The sequence below is a fragment of the Electrona antarctica genome (assembly GCF_951216825.1).
Source record: "Electrona antarctica genome assembly, chromosome: 7".
In the NCBI taxonomy this organism is placed as follows: domain Eukaryota; kingdom Metazoa; phylum Chordata; class Actinopteri; order Myctophiformes; family Myctophidae; genus Electrona; species Electrona antarctica.
This window is the reverse complement of record NC_136812.1, coordinates 55,692,249-55,708,815: the sequence shown is the minus strand read 5'-3', so window position 1 is coordinate 55,708,815 and position 16,567 is coordinate 55,692,249. Positions and strand designations below refer to the sequence as shown.

At 39.7% G+C, this 16,567-nt stretch overlaps 1 long non-coding RNA gene across 1 annotated transcript; it reads right to left on the bottom strand.

The window, feature by feature from the left end:
• Positions 1-7,281: 7,281 nt before the first annotated feature.
• LOC306926976 lies at positions 7,282-8,270 on the bottom strand. The gene is made up of 3 exons (XR_013790468.1): positions 8,144-8,270; positions 7,987-8,053; positions 7,282-7,618 (listed from the first exon to the last, which is right to left on the bottom strand). It is a non-coding gene; the product is annotated as an uncharacterized lncRNA (long non-coding RNA).
• Between the last annotated feature and the right edge of the window lie 8,297 nt (positions 8,271-16,567).

The window sequence follows — 16,567 nt, the reverse complement described above, 5'->3', positions numbered from 1 at the left end:
TCACACATGAGGACTCATACAGGGGAAAAGCCCTTCACTTGTAACGTCTGTGGTAAAGGCTGTACACAGAGTAGTGAACTAAAAACACACATGATGATTCATACAGGGGAAAAGCCCTTTACTTGTAACGTCTGTGGTAAAGGCTGTACACAGAGTAGTGACCTCAAAACACACATGATGATTCATACAGGGGAAAAGCCCTTTACTTGTAACGTCTGTGGTAAAGGCTTTGCTCGGAGTTTTAATCTAAAATCACACATGAGGACTCATACAGGGGAAAAGCCCTTCACTTGTAACGTCTGTGGTAAAGGCTGTACACAGAGTAGTGACCTCAAAACACACATGATGATTCATACAGGGGAAAAGCCCTTTACTTGTAACGTCTGTGGTAAAGGCTTTGCTCAGAGTGTTCATTTAAAATCACACATGAGGACTCATACAGGGGAAAAGCCCTTTACTTGTAATGTCTGTGGTAAAGGCTTTGCTCAGAGTTTTAATCTAAAATCACACATGAGGACTCATACAGGGGAAAAGCCCTTCACTTGTAACGTCTGTGGTAAAGGCTGTACACAGAGTAGTGAACTAAAAACACACATGATGATTCATACAGGGGAAAAGCCCTTTACTTGTAAGGTCTGTGGTAAAGGCTTTGCTCAGAGTGTTCATTTTAAATCACACATGAGGACTCATACAGGGGAAAAGCCCTTTACTTGTAACGTCTGTGGTAAAGGCTTTGGTTATAGTGGTGTTCTAAAAAAACACATGAGGACTCATAAAGGTGAAAAGCCCTTTACTTGTAACGTCTGTGGTAAAGGCTTTGCTCAGAGTGTTCATTTAAAATCACACATGAGGACTCATACAGGGGAAAAGCCCTTTACTTGTAACGTCTGTGGTAAAGGCTTTGGTTATAGTGGTGTTCTAAAAAAACACATGAGGACTCATACAGGGGAAAAGCCCATAGACGAATGAGGATTCATACGGGGGGGGGGGGAGACTCATATCAGGGAATCAGACAGGGAAGAAGTGGTTAGTTGTATGGTAATAAATCCACATTTTCCCCATTTGAGTTGACACATGATATAACATACAATCAAATGATCATTCATTCTATTCCAGGATGACAATGACAAGTGGTAGATACTAAAACAGTGGAATCACATCATCTGACACAATCAACCTGACTGGTTAAAGACTGTTTCAAATATATTTTGTATGTAAAACCTATATAAAAAGTTGTTGTCTTTGGTAGATTATTTCTCTATTGTAACTCTGTTTAATTATACCGTCGGATGTTTCAGACATTAACCCATTTTGGGGCGGGAACCCCGGTTGGTGTTTTAAGCATTGTTATACTTTATCCATTGAAAAATAGCAGATCTACAAGCTCATAACGTAGAGCTTGTAGGTCTGCTATTTTTTCTAAATTGTGAAAATGTGGCGCAAATCTTTGAATATATATTCTTTCAGAGCGAACGTTTTTAACTCAAATCTTTGCTTCTTGGGGGGGGTCCCTGCAACTACATATTTTCAGATGGGGGTCGGCGGCCAATTACATATAATCTTGGAGGTCCTTGACGTGAAAATGTTTGAGAACGACTGACATTGAAACATTGGGTTTTTCAGATTACTGTCAGGATTTAGAAAACATTTTGTAGAATCGTTCCCAGGTCAACATGGGTTAACCTTTTTATACGTTTCGGGAAGCTCAAAACAGGGTAGGGAATAGGGGTGTCCATCGATTCGAATTAGAAACGTGATTCCCGTTATGAACGATTCAAAATCGATTCATAATTATCCTTTTTTATAGATTTTTTTTCTGGTTACAGTTACAGGAGTTTTCACTACATGTTGTTTGTGATATGAAATGTAAGCTTACCCTAATCACAGTAAACATCATGTCTTCAGTCATTCTCAAGTTACTGTAGTCACTTCAGTTCAAGACTGGAGTAGATTGTGATGAAATCCTATGTATTGAATCGAGAATCGTTTTGAAACTGGAAAAAAATGCTTTTGAATTTTAAAAAAATCGTTTCGAGTTGAATAAAAAAAAATCAATTTTGAATCGAATCGTGACCCCAATAATCAGAATCGAATCGTGGGACACCCAAAGATTCACAGCCCCAGTAGGGAATGAGGCATTACCCCAGGTGAAGGAGTTCATGTATCTCGGGGTCTTGTTCACGAGTGAGGGGAGGACGGAGAAGGAGATCAGCCGGAGAATCGGAGCGGCAGGGGGGGGTATGGCAGTCGCTGTACCGCACTGTTGTGACGAAAAGAGAGTTAAGCCAGCAGGCAAAGCTCTGTTATCTACCGAGCAATCTTCGTTCCTACTCTCACCTCTATGGTCATGATGTGTGGGTCATGACTGGAAGAATAAGGTCGCGAATACATTTTTTGTCTTAGTTTTAGTCGACAAAAACAACACTGCCGGTACCACTACTTTATCGTAGGGGTGGCACGATTATGAAATTAGAGGTTAGCCCACCTCTGATTATTTGCCGGGTCATATCTGCCGATACCGATTCTGACTGATTCCGATATTTTACAGAGGAACCACAATGGAAACAAGCCTAGGCCCTATAGGGCCTTGGCCCAAAGTCTGTTAATAAAGTATTCAATCAATCAATAAATAGCCTATACTCTTTTCCAAGTGTCTGTTTTCACAACTGAATGAGATGAGTGCACAAATTAAATGTAGAAAAAAAGTTTACTTTTACTTAAAATTTGACATAATTTGCTTTTGTTCTAGACTAGAGGTACTAGAAACGTTTGATAAATATTGAACTCTATGATGAATTTTTACTCCCTTTAATTTATTTAATTTCTTTGCTGGTGAAAACCGATTAAATAATTAAGCAATATTACACGAGAGGGGTGGTTTAATGCCATTAATGCACGCCTGTGATGCTGCAGGAACGTTCCGAAAGCAACGCAGAAGTGTAATGTTGCAGTTATACCCTCGAGTGTAATATTGCAATTATACAACGGTTACCCTTAAAAATAAGAATGGCTGATTTCTTTTTTTTTTTAATGACATATGTAGTCACTACGGCCACAAATGTCCCAAGTAACTAGCTAGCCTAGCCACCGAGTTTGCTGCGCTCTGGGAGAACAGAGCAGCTGAATGCTTTGTTTTGATTAGGTGTGGAGTGGTGCTCGTTTGAACCACGGCTAGATGGCTGTTTCAACCAATCAGATTGCTTCCTCGAAACGACCCGTTGTATAATCTAGATTTTTTTTAGACTGTTCCGATACCGATATGGCACTTGGTATGGCTGATCCGGCCCATTCCAATTATGCTACAGATTTTATCGTGCGTTACTACTTTATAGCAGACCTGGGCATGACCAGTGGTGGAAAAAATACTCAATTGTTTTGTATTGTAAAAGTCCCGTATTCAAAGTGCTCGAGTAAAAGTACAACCGTATTGGCATCAAAATGTACTTAAAGTACTAAAAGTAAAAGTAATCATATTGCAGAATGGCCCATGTCACAAGTTCAAAATGTGTACAAAATAGCCGATCTACAAGCTCACAATGAGTTGCATCGCGACGTATTGTGAGCTGGTAGATCGGCTATTTGCTATTGGCCGAAATGTACGAAATGCACAAAAAATTCTACACATGAGCTTATATAGACAAAAAAATCACACCTGTGTGAAGTGAGGGGCGCTAATATATTAAAGTCTAACAGAACTCATGTTGATTAGGTGATGTAAAACAAACGGTGCAAACAAACATTATGACGTACATTTTCCCTTCATTGTCAATGCCGTTTATAAAACAAACATGAATGAAGACGCTGAAAGGATTCTACTTCCTAACTTGGATCTGAACAATGCTCTCTCCTCCTCCGACGACATGAAAATGTAATTGGAGAAGCTTCATCTAAAACAAACCAGACTCCTAAAGCACGGCTCCACGCTTAGTGAGTACTGGAGAAATAAGAGGATACCTAGGGGGCTAAGGATTCAAAAGCCCCCCACCCTCGGGAAATCAAACCCTGATTTCGTTAAGCGTTGGGGAGACATTTTGAATAAATGCTCCCTCGACCTAATGTTACTCATCATCAAAGAAATGACTGCTGAGGCCCAAGAGACCAAGGCAGAAATTATTGTACAGTCACTTAAAGAAACTGTGGGTGACAACTATGCATCCACCGGACAATACATAAAAGACTCAACGCAGTCTACGACTGGGACGAAGGGACCACCGAGCACCAAGCACACAGACCTGCACCGGAGGCGCCAAGACACACACAGCCACCACCGATTCCACCAGCGCAGCACCGTTCTAACCGTTACCGCCGGCAAGATGAGCGCAGAGTTGACTCGTCTAGAGAAAGTGATTTCACCCTTGACAGTGATTCAACCTCCTCACATTCCAGCAACACTTTTTTATCAACACGCCGGAGAGATTACACCCGTCCAAGAAAAGGTGCAGACGAGGCAAACGCGCGCCTGGGCGCAAAACAAAGCCAACGCCCATTGACACGCAACAACACGAGGAAACGGTAATGATATTTCTTCAAAAGAACTTTCAGGTGCTCTCAAAGGGACTTTCTTTCGTACCCTCAAGTGGTGTTAATGCCTTCGGTCTAAAAGTGGACCTATTCAAATGCTTCAGACAAATCAAACTGAGACGTTTTTGCCAAGAACACAGCAGATGCTCCCAACACCACCATACCCATGTCTACTAACTTTAAACGCAAGAGCACGTTTTGTCCCTTTGTCACAAACCCCTCCATCAATACCTTTTGCAGGATTGTAGAACAAGACATTATGAAAATGCATGAGACGCCTTACCGCATTGCACACAATCTGTCTAAAGATGAGAGACAAGCATTACTCAGCCTGGTAAATGAAAAAGATATTGTAATTAAACCGGCTGATAAGGGGGGCGCTATTGTAATACAAGATGTTGTGAATTATAAATCAGAAATTATTTCTCAGTTGTCTAACACGCAGTTCTATCGGAAACTTAATAGCGATCAGACTGTTAACTTCCTATTTAGACAGCGCAAAAGAGAAAGGGTGGATTACAAAATCCGAATATGATTTTCTATTTTGCCAACATCCTATTAGACCCGTTTTCTACACACTTCCCAAAATACACAAGTCTTTAATAAATCCTCCTGGTCGCCCTGCACAAACCAATTATTCACTTGCACAATGTAGGAGGCGGGACTAAGGGGGACTTCCTGTTGGGATATCACCCAAGTGTTTTCTTCCTGTCCATCGGGAGTGCATGTAAATCAGTCATTTCCTCCGACAATTATAGTATTTTCTCGTCACTTGTAATCTTTTAAATTACGTTTTAAAAAAACTTTTATTCATATGGTTCATTAATTTACCATTCGTTTTTATCGGAATGTTTTATTTAGGGTTTTTTTCTCAAGGGGAAAGTTGAGACCATTTTAAGCATGAGACATGTAAGGCTGTCCCCAAACATTCAGGGTTCGAACGTTCGCTCGTTAGGGTTGGCACTTGAATCTTAATTAATGGGCTTAAACCATTCGGTTTTTAAATCTCTTTTTTTTCTTTTTTTCTTTTTTTAACTCAAATATATCTCAGCGAGAATGCGATATGCATAATAAGAGTACTATGTTCATGTTGTGTTTACATGTTACATGTTTAGATGTTATTAATAATCAGGGGGGCACAACCGGTACGCCAGTGCGCATACGTGGTCAAAATGTTTTCTGCGCGGTAGCTCAAAGGCATGCAAGGCGCATTTGTGCACAAACAGCTGAGACAGTTATGTAGAGAAATCTGACAGGCCTTCAAAAATAACTCAAATGTGGTTAACGTTCTGTAAGTAGACTTAGAAGTAAAACTAGTGTTGACTAATCATTACACGTGGCTCTTATTTTGAAGAGGAAGTCAGTGCACAGGAAGTCTGTTTCAGTTGTAAACAAGCTACTATGACACTTTCCCAAAGTTATTAATTATTTACAATATGAAAACCATGCATCTTGAACAACACTGGGATTACTTATGGAACCTGCAGCAGTGGGTGAGTAATTACTTTTATCTATGTTGGGACGTTTGTTTTGGTTTGGTTGAGCTGCTAACAAACGTCCTCCTGCAGCTTAACGACTAGCCTACACAAATACACTGTTTGTGAGCATCTTTATCTTTTGCATATGCCCGTGTGTGTGGGAAACATAACATTGTGGCAGAGTAGAAACGTCCGTATGCAGCTTGAATGGCCCTCCTAAAGGCCTCACCGCGGGGTTGTTGGGCTTCCTCCTCACGGAAGACACAGGCTGGGGTGCCAACCCATACTGATCCCGGGTGCCATCTACATTCCGGCTGTCACCCGTCTCTCCGGTGGTCACCAGACTATTCCTGGTTGTTCAGTTGTTCAGTAAACCTTTATTGAATGATAAGTACAAGTTGTTTCTACTGGTGATTTCCACAGAGCACCACAGGGAGAGGTCTACAGTATCTAGAGAGATGGCCTCCAAAAGACATTCAACGGTGTCAGAGGAACAGCCAGAGGTGGACCAGAGACGTGGACTGTTTGATGCAAAGATGCAACCTGCAGTAAAGTTGTACCGTATAGGTATGTGCTGTTTTGTTTACTTACTGTACTTAACATAAAGGGATATTTCACTTTCAAAATAATTGTGGGTAATGTTATCGTCTACTCTGGCTTTTTGTGAACACTCTGGACAGTTTTTAATCAGCTCGATTCAGTATTTAGATATTTTATATTAATTTGTATCAAGTCCATTGTAAGTTCAAACTCCATTTAAACAGAAAACACCCATCCCTGGTTCTAGTGACTGATATTGTCCTTCCTTAGAGAGGGACAGCCATAGCTGAATGGGTAGAGAGCCCGTCTAGGAAACAGAATGTACCACAGTGATGTTAGGTCTGCAGTGGGTCCCAGGACCCAGGGGTGGGAGTCCTAATAAAAATTGTATTTTTGTTTTAGAAATTGTAATTGTTTGATATTATTGCATTTATACAAATCATGTGTAATACCAACATGTGCCAAACGGGGGCGAGTGACACTTCTGTGAGTAGCTTGTAGCACCTATAAGGCACTATAGCAAAATCTGGACTAGTTATTGTGTAGGTTCGACTGCTGGAGCTATGGGGAGTGCTTAAATGAGACTCAGACACAAGGAGGTTAAATGTTAAATGATTGCTGGCAGTTATATTGAAAAACAATAAACAAACAAACATACAATATGGAAAAAACTCAGTCACTGTTCTCCCAATGATGAACAAGGTAAGGTAAGTATGCAAAATCAGTATACGTGTTATGGTTCTGAGTTCCAAGGATAAACCATCCAGGTATGTATCAGTATATGTGTCAAAGTTCCATATGGTTTCCAAAACTGTAAGTATCAGAGTTCCAGTTCCAGGGGAATGTGTGTGCATACGTGTGCGCAAAGGGAGAGAGGGGGAATTGGGATTACTGCAGATGAGAGTGGGGGAGTCTGCAGATTAGGCCTACCACACCGTAGAGTGCAGTGGTATCTGTCCAGTGGTCACCAGAGTATGGGGGAATACTCGCTGTCGATCAACCTCTAGATCCTGGTGGGAAGCTCACCATCTATCGGAATGGTCAACTGGAAAACGATCCAATCCAACAAAAAACCTGACCTGTCATCAGACGGTGTCAGATAATTCTAATCAGTATCAAAGTATCAACTGGTTCATGGTTAAAAACTAAAGTTTTTAACCATGAAATATGCATTACATGAACTTTTTTTAAATTAAAACAAATACTGTATGCAACACTTTTTAACCTTTGTACATACTTTCTTTCAACATTATGTATTTTAAACAAAAAACATCTTCACATGAACATCAGTACACTCTTGTATAAGGTGCATCATGAAATGGATTACATCCATTTAGTAAACAAACATAAACTTATTCTTAGTAGTATTACACTCTCAAAGTGTTCACTTGCAAAGTGCAAAAATAACAACAATATCCCTTCATTGAAAATAAATGAACTGTCTCACCGATTCTGTGTGAAACAGGCTGGGCACAAACAATGCAATGGCTGCCCCAGTGAATCCACAATGGTTTCTAGAAATAAACAACACCACTCATCAAAAACCAAAGTAACTTCCAATTATTTGTTGCTCTTAAATTAACTCATAAGATGTGGTGAGTTACCTTGCTTTGTTGTGGTTTGTACTCATAAAACACTTCTAGAATCACACTTTTCCTCTCTCTGTTCTGTGCTCTTCTCATGTGCTGTGCGGCTTTTTTTCTGTCTCTAACCTCAACAGCTGAACTGACTCATTTCAATTGGGCTTGATTAGTGCAGCACTGCAGGTAGAAGATAATCACTTCTTCAACAGGTTGCTGTGTGGCTGGATTGGTGGAACCACATGTCACTCTGTCTCTGATATTATATATATCTGTGATTTTTAGATAGTTTAACAAATCTCTGCACCACTCAGTGGTTAGGTATTAGACAGGGTCACTAAACATAGTAACTTTAGATTTAGTTCTTAGGCAAAAGCACACATATAAGGCAACTTTAGCTTGTCTCTATATGTTAGGGTTATACTGTAATCCACTAAAGATTAACAAAAAAATAAGAAAAAATAAGTGATATTTGAATTAAGTGAAATCACTAAATATACCTTTAAAGGTATATTCAGTGATTTCGCTTCATTCAAATATCACTTATTTTTCCTTTTTTTTTTGATAAAACTCCCTAATATAGAGTGTGCTGACCATATAAGGAGTTCCTCCCTGTCCCCAGTGAGCCCCTGGGGTCAAAAAACCCTAGTTTCAGTTTTGGTGGCGGGTGGCAAAGCCTTCATCCAATCAGGATGAGAGGGGCCTTCCTCCAATCATGTGTGGGGGCGGGCCTTGGTGCACATGCTGTTGCACTTCCCCCCACTGTAGAGCGAGTGCATGTGCACATTTTGTTACCGGGGCGGACTGGGTGGTTTTCCAAATCACCCAAATCACTGAATGCTCCTTTAAATACCTTTTAAGCCTCGGAAAAAGCCAACTCGGATGGTGACAATCCGAATCATGACCATGAACAACAAATGTTGGGCCGGAAAAAATATTAGAAATAAGTAAGAAATAAGTATTGTACCCATCCCTTTTTTTCTTCTAATTTGTTCGGCCCGAATGTTTTTGTTTATTGTCATTATTTGTCACCATCCGAATTGGCTTTCTCCGAGGTTTAAATACCTAAATACATAAGAAATGTCTATGGGAAAATTAATGGGAAATTCTCTTCCGGTTCACTTGATATGTGCACTGCGATGCTCGATATCAATATGAATTATTAAAGACCATCACAATCTAGTTTCTTCTGCATCTTTTTGTATATATTTAGTAGATTATTTCTCTATGGTAAGTGGTAACACTTCATTTTACCTTTGGATGATTCAGACATTAACCTTTATACGTTTGGACGCTCAAAACAATTCAATAGCAACAGAACGTTTGGCAGAGATTTGTCACATTTGTCATGAGTGTATCCCACACAATTTACAATTTAGGCATTTAGCAGATGCTCTTAATCCAGAGTGATTTACATTAAGCAAGAACAAAAAAAGCATGGGAATACATCACATATATAAAAAGCATTTATCATGAAACATGCGTAAGCTAAGGACGTAACAGTGCAATATCTATATAATGAAACTATACATATAAACTATACATATATACTATATACTATGCTATACATATGTACTATGACGTGCTATGACTACATACAATGCAACATACTAGCATGTTCATTGTCAGCTTGTAAATTCATAAACCAAGTGTGATTGTGCGGTTTTCCTTTGGAAATAATAGATGTTGACTGTGTGTGGAACAGTGATGCACTCTAGCGGTGGGAAAGTGCATCACATTTCTTGCGTCATTTGCATTTTAATTACCTTTATTTTATTTTACTTAGTTTGGGCTTTGTAACGTGATGTGTAATTATTTGTATATGCAGGTGTGATTTATTGGGTTTAGAGCGTGGGTGTACATAGGCTATAGCTGTTAAGATTTACATTTGAGTGTATGATGAAGGAGGAATTTGCTTTCAACACGGTACAGGGTAGATGTGCGCATGGGCGAAGACCCGTTCGTGGTTCTATTTTATTTGAGTCGCTGTGAACCTCGTCGGTATGTATACAAATGTGCCTATAAATGTTGGTGTTATTATGTGAAACATCCTTACTGTACTCATTATATATAGATTATTTTAGTCGCTTGTATGTTCTGCTGTTGATGGTGTGTTTTGTCTATTTCTTTGTGTGTTACAGTACAATTACCTACTGCTTTGCTACTGCGTGCTTCAACGAAGATGCTAACAATCAAACCATATGCTAGTTAGCTCACGTATCGTGCGGAATGGCCTATAGTATTGTTATCACAGTTTAGAGTAGTGTATGTGTGTACGTGTATGAGTGTGTTTTTTAAAAAATTTATATAAAAGCTACAAAATACATTTTCGTTGTGGTTTGAGTGTTATTGCATAAATTGGAGTGGAGTAATTGCACAGTATTGTCGAGTAACAGCGAGCCTTGTCAGAGGGAAATCGCTTGATTAAACGTCTAGATGAAGTGATATCTGAACAGTTAACACATTTTGCTGCACATTGTGAGCTTTTAGATTTGTTTCTTCAGTATTTTTTTTTCCAGGATTTGGAAAGTGAAAGTGTTTAAATGTGTCTGTGTTTTATAAATATTAAAACCTATGGTAAAAGTTCTAACAAGAGCTAAAAGTTCTAATCAATAACTAACTATTTTGGGTTTGACTGATTACCTCAAAAAGGTGAGCAACTCCCACAGCCATAATACAAGAGGGAGCGTAAATAATGATCTGGTGCCACCCATTTTCACTGGTTTCCTTTAAAAAGGGTCTGAAAACTCACCTGTCACTGCCATCAGGTCAAAGAGAGAGAAGGTGATTGGCTCCCCCACCCCCCTTTATGTTTTATTAATGTATTTCTATTCCAACCTGTACATGTAGATTTAATGTGTTTTGAGAAACGTATTGTTTGTTGTCACTGTTGTCATTGTGAATGAATGCATGGGACCCGAATGGAAACAAGACCGCAAGGTCTTTCTTCGGTGCTGTCCTTTTGGACCAATGCTGTGCTTGACTGTACCCTGTACTGTTTGCATCTTATTGTCTAATACAATTATCAATCAATCAATCCATTGGAATGAAGGTTCTTTCAAATTCTGCACACTGCCTACAACTTTACTTTTTTCTTTAACCTGCACTATACTCAAGGTATTTTATCCTATTTTAATTACATCCATTATTATTAGGGAACAAGCTCTAAGCGGCAAAGATCTCTTATTGATCGTACGGTTTGCGCCATTTTTCACAATTTTGACAGTTCTGTGCTGTCTTCTTCCAAGAAATTAATTTATTTAAGTTTGACCTCAAGACTAAAGGCTAATACAACTTGGCAAGAATATTATAAAAGCCATTTTTATTGAACAATTGCTCACTCACTCCCCTTTGCAGATGTAGTGTTTCGCAGGTAGCAGTCGTGCCAATTGGCCTGATTGGCAGGGCTGTTGTGGGCCGGGTCTTGATATCTTTCATCAGAGCTATTATTTGATTAATATCATATCACTGTCGTATGTCGGAATGACTGGGGAAATGGATCAAATCTGGACACACGACACAGCTATAATTTCTTTGTCAGATGGTCTTGTGGTGATATGTCGTCATGAAATATTAAATGATTCACGGGACATTTATGAATAGAAACCATTTATGAATCAAATCAGTTCAAAATGTCTTCCTGGAGAGTGAAATATTTAAATCTTATAAGGGTCCATTTGGTTACCAACTCCCCATTATTTAGCTGGGGACCACCTGGAAGAACAAACTACAAATTGTAGACAAAAGTGAGGAACATACCTATTGTGATTGGCCAGAATGAGATGATGTATGATGACATTTGATGAAAAGATTGCCCCTCACTTCACACAGGTGTGATTTTCTTTTATTCTAATGATCAAAAAGGTGAATGTACTCTTGAATAAATATACTGTTTGATTCATTGTCTAATAATAATATTTAGATTTATGAGTTGATTTACTAAACAGTGTAATGAAGTTACAGCACTGCTTTGCCCGTTAGAGTAAGCATGTTTATTTGTACATTTCAACAAGGAAGGCAGTGTGCTTTACACACACAACATTAAGAGCAATGTAAAGGGTGATGCATTCACAATAAAAGGACATTTGAATACAATCAAAACTATTGGTTTAGAATAGAAAAATAATAAAATACAAAGCAAACTGAATACAGACCCATAAACCTCAGTAAAAAGCAGCAGTAAACAGAAACGTCTTGGGCTTTGATTTCAAACAAAGTGTTGTAGATGTGACAGGAGTTGGGTTATAGGTAGAGGTTCAGCCAGACTGTTGAACACTCAACATTGTGACAGGAGTTGGGTTAGGTAGAGGTTCAGACAGACATTTTTCACACACATTGGAAAAGTTTAGAAAATTAATTGTTAACAAAGTACTTTATCTAGGGGTTGGCAATTAATCGGTCAGCAAATCGGTATGGGCCGATGTTGGCCTTAAAATGTAATATTGGTATTACTGTAGGCTAGGCGGCTGCGTTACTACTTGCCTATCGGGCCATGGCTCTTTAGCCGAATGGTAACGTACGCGGCTTATTCGTACGAGGTTCCGGGTTCGCCTCCCGGCTGGCGCTACATTAGCCGATATTTTAAAATAAAATAAAAATATAAAGTTTATATTCGGACATGGGCTAACATTTCAATAACTGTGAATCCCTATAGTATTTGGAATACAATTCAGTTTTCCAAAATGTCAGTTTGTCACCTCTCTCTTCACATTCAATAGATCCTGTGATCTTTTGTGGCCAGATGTAATTTCCTGGGGTCTAGTAGGACTAAAGAAAAAGATAATTAAGAAATTGCTGTACAATTTGGTAAAACAAATGCATTTACCCACTTGTTCGAATGCCCCTGCCAAACATAGCTAAAAGTGTTTAAACAAAATAAAGCAGCAAATAAAATAAAAAATATATACAAAATAAAGCAGCAAAAATATATATATAACACTCATCTTTTACTTTCTATAATAACCTAAAACATGAACCTTGGTTGAAAAACAACCAAAGTTGTCCTTTAAGGTTTAACATGAGGAGAAAAACTAAAGATCAGGAGACTGGAGGCCTCTATTGACAGGATTGATTGAATAGTTTATTAAACATGAATGTAAAACAACAACAGAGTTCAGTCAAACACTGATTCCAACAAAAATCACACTTGTGTGAGTGATGGGTGCTCTTATCACATCATACATCACATTCCATGCTCAGCCAATCAAATCATCACAAATGTCATTCCGGTCAATCACTTAAAGCGCCTTCACGTTTCTGCCCTCACAATTGTATCCTCTATGTACATCAGCCAATCAAATCATCGTGTTTGTGTTCACACAAAGACAAAGGCCAATAGGAGGAGCTAGCGCCCCTCAACAAAAATTCAATAACGACCACAAAATATATCATTACAAGAAATAATAAAACACGAAGGGCTCCAATTTTGTCGCAGCCTTTACCCGCAGCGCGGCCCGCAATTCAGCCGCTGCCCGAACATTACGAATATAGGAGCTTTCTCTGTCCCTTAATGGTATTTTCGTCCCGCGTCACCCGCTATCTTTTTTGCCGACAGCGGTATTTGCGCCTAGAGGTGTGGTCATGGGCGTGTTGGCACGCTTTCCCCTAAATTGCTATTTTGGTCACATACATTTGGGAAGTCGATAGCGGAGTTTAAAAGCACCCGTAAACCGTGCCAAATGAGTTCGGTAGGCACGCCGCACGCGCCTCAATGGAGAGGCACAGACAGGCTGCCTCATCTCTTCTTATTCTCCTATATCTTTGTAATTTTCCTATAATCAGCAGAAGTCGAGTGCCTGCCACTTCCTTGTGTTTATATTATTGTATAGTCAAATAAGTTATTTGTGCGCGATTCCATTTCCATTTGCTCTTTCAGTTCATGATCACCCCAGCAGCAAATGGGGTTTATTGACCGAACTTTCCTTTTCGCTTCATACCGTTCCGTATAGACGGCCTACACGCACGATCTATATACCAAATGAAAGCCCTAATTTCGTTTACATAGAACTTTGAATTTTAAAAAATGAGCAAGATTTGAGCGAGTTGTGACTCAAAGAAAAGACGAGTTTTCTGGGCTCTGTGCGTGTGGAGAAAAAAAAAGAACGGCACAGGGTAGCGGCAGCGGCTATGAAGCAATATAGCACTAACGTGTGACGGGTAAGGGATCTCTTAAAGGGATCTCTTAAAGCCAAGACTGGTGATTGGTTCAATGTGGTTTAATTATTGCAACGCCCAAACCACACCTATGCATAATATAACGGGTAACGGAAATGTTTAAGGGATTTAGACAGGTAACCAAAATACCAACTTTAGTGGGGGAACACCCTTTCCCCACTCCTAAAACCCCAAATAGTGGCTTTAAAGATGAGACAAAACTGGAGCCCTAAATGTACAGAGTGGGAGAAAGTTAGGAGGGGGCGTGGTCACCTGTTTAAAGGAGAAGTGATCATTTCCTCTTCATTGGGCCTGCTGAAAGGTGGACTTTCAGGCCTGTTTTAAAAGACGTAAGTGATCTGCATCTTTTGAGGGAAGGGGTCAGGGCATTCCACGCCTGGGTGGCCATGCTGTAGAAGGAGAATTTACCCATATTTGTTTTGAAATATAGGAGCAGTATAATAATCCATAATATTGTCCTTGTCTATCGACTATACGAACATACAGCTGTTTAATTTGATCCTCCCAGTGAGCTCATTTTTCATTCATTCAAGTTTTGATTATTCTCGAAATTACACTAATTCGTAATCAAACTCATTTTCAGTGTCGTCGAGTAATACAATATCATATAGAAAAAACATCACAATACATCAGAAGATCAGGAAAAGAAAAACAAAAGATATACATGTGAATTACATAGGTTTACAAATAAAAAGATAAGACAAATTTCAAAACTATCTAAAAACAGTTACATATCGTGGGGGTCTGTATGCTCACCAAGGTTTTAAAACGACTTAAGGGTACCAATGTGGTCAGTTGCAATGTCGTTTGCAGATCATTCCATGTATTAGGGCCACAGAAGCCAAAAGCAAGTTCAGAGCTAACTTTTGGTACCTTGAATTTGGGGAAACTACTTGACCGGGTGCGGGTGTACTTCAGAAAAGATGAGATGGATTTAGGACAATCTCCAAGCATGGCTTTATACAAGAACAGGTGCCAATGCAGTTTTCCAACATTGTTATATAAGACACAATGGTGAGTACCATAGCTATCACCCGTAATAAATCAAATCGATGAGTGATAAACATAGTCTAGGGATTTAAGAGTGGATGCTTCTGCATGTCTATAGACAGGGGTGCTCACAACTTTTTTGGTCTAGTACTCAGAGTACCTGGAGGAGTTACTTGGTGCTCCTAAAATGCGGCGACCCGTCTCGCCAGAAGGATAAAAGAGGGGTGCATGAATAACATATAGAAAAACTATATTTATTGGATAGGTGGGGACTGGTGAGTCAATGGAGGGTATTGCAACTCTAGATTCATACCATTATAAAAAGAAATCTAGAGTTGGAAATTGCAGCTAGGTCCATGTGTGGTCCAGCCCTAAATGCAGATTCTAATAAAAACCACGTAATACTTCCTAAGGATAATATGAGCATCAAAGCAATATTTAGGTACTTTAAAAAAATATATATATATATATTTAAATAGCCGATCTACTAGCTCACAACGTGTTGCGGAGGCGACACGTTGTGAGCATGAAGATCAGCTATTTGTTTAACATACACGTCGGTCGTACGGCGAAGCATACGTCAGGCTTCCCTTTTGTTTTTACCGAGGCAACGTACAGTCAGACTCAGACAGTTAGACACACATGGCTCCTCGGTGCAAAAATAAACAGTGTACACTACCCGACTTTACGATAATAAGGGACTTGTCATGTTGATAAGCTTCATGTTGTGCAGGCTGCAGCAGCAGTGCCAGTCCGCAATGCTTTGCACTCTTCCCACTGTCGGAACTAAAACCTGTACCCGTAAAAAGTCAGTGGCTGGTGCCTATAAGCCAGACCGAATCACGACAGTGTGATTTGAGTCTGGCTTATTAGCCAGGCTACGGTGCATAGGCTGTGAGAGACGGCATCGCACACGAGCAACTTGCTCCAGCACCCGGAAAACAAACATAAGCACAGCGGCGAATGGGAAGAGTGCAAAGCATCCAAAGCATCCCCTTTTACAACTTTTACTTTTTAGTTTGCTCCACATCTGAAACGGAGAAGCCGAACCATTTGTTTCTCAGTAGTAAACTCCTGTCAACCGAACCGCCCTCCTCCTAGCCTCGGTCCCAGGCTCACTTTTCTGCGAAAAGAAGAGCCTGGTCACAACGTAAGGCAAAGAAGCTATCGGCGGACGTATCCTCCGGAACATCCATCAGATGTATTTCCCCCGGATACGATATTTTCCCGACCAATCACAACACTTGTTTCATTCGCGGAGAATGTGAACTGATTTGTAAAGCA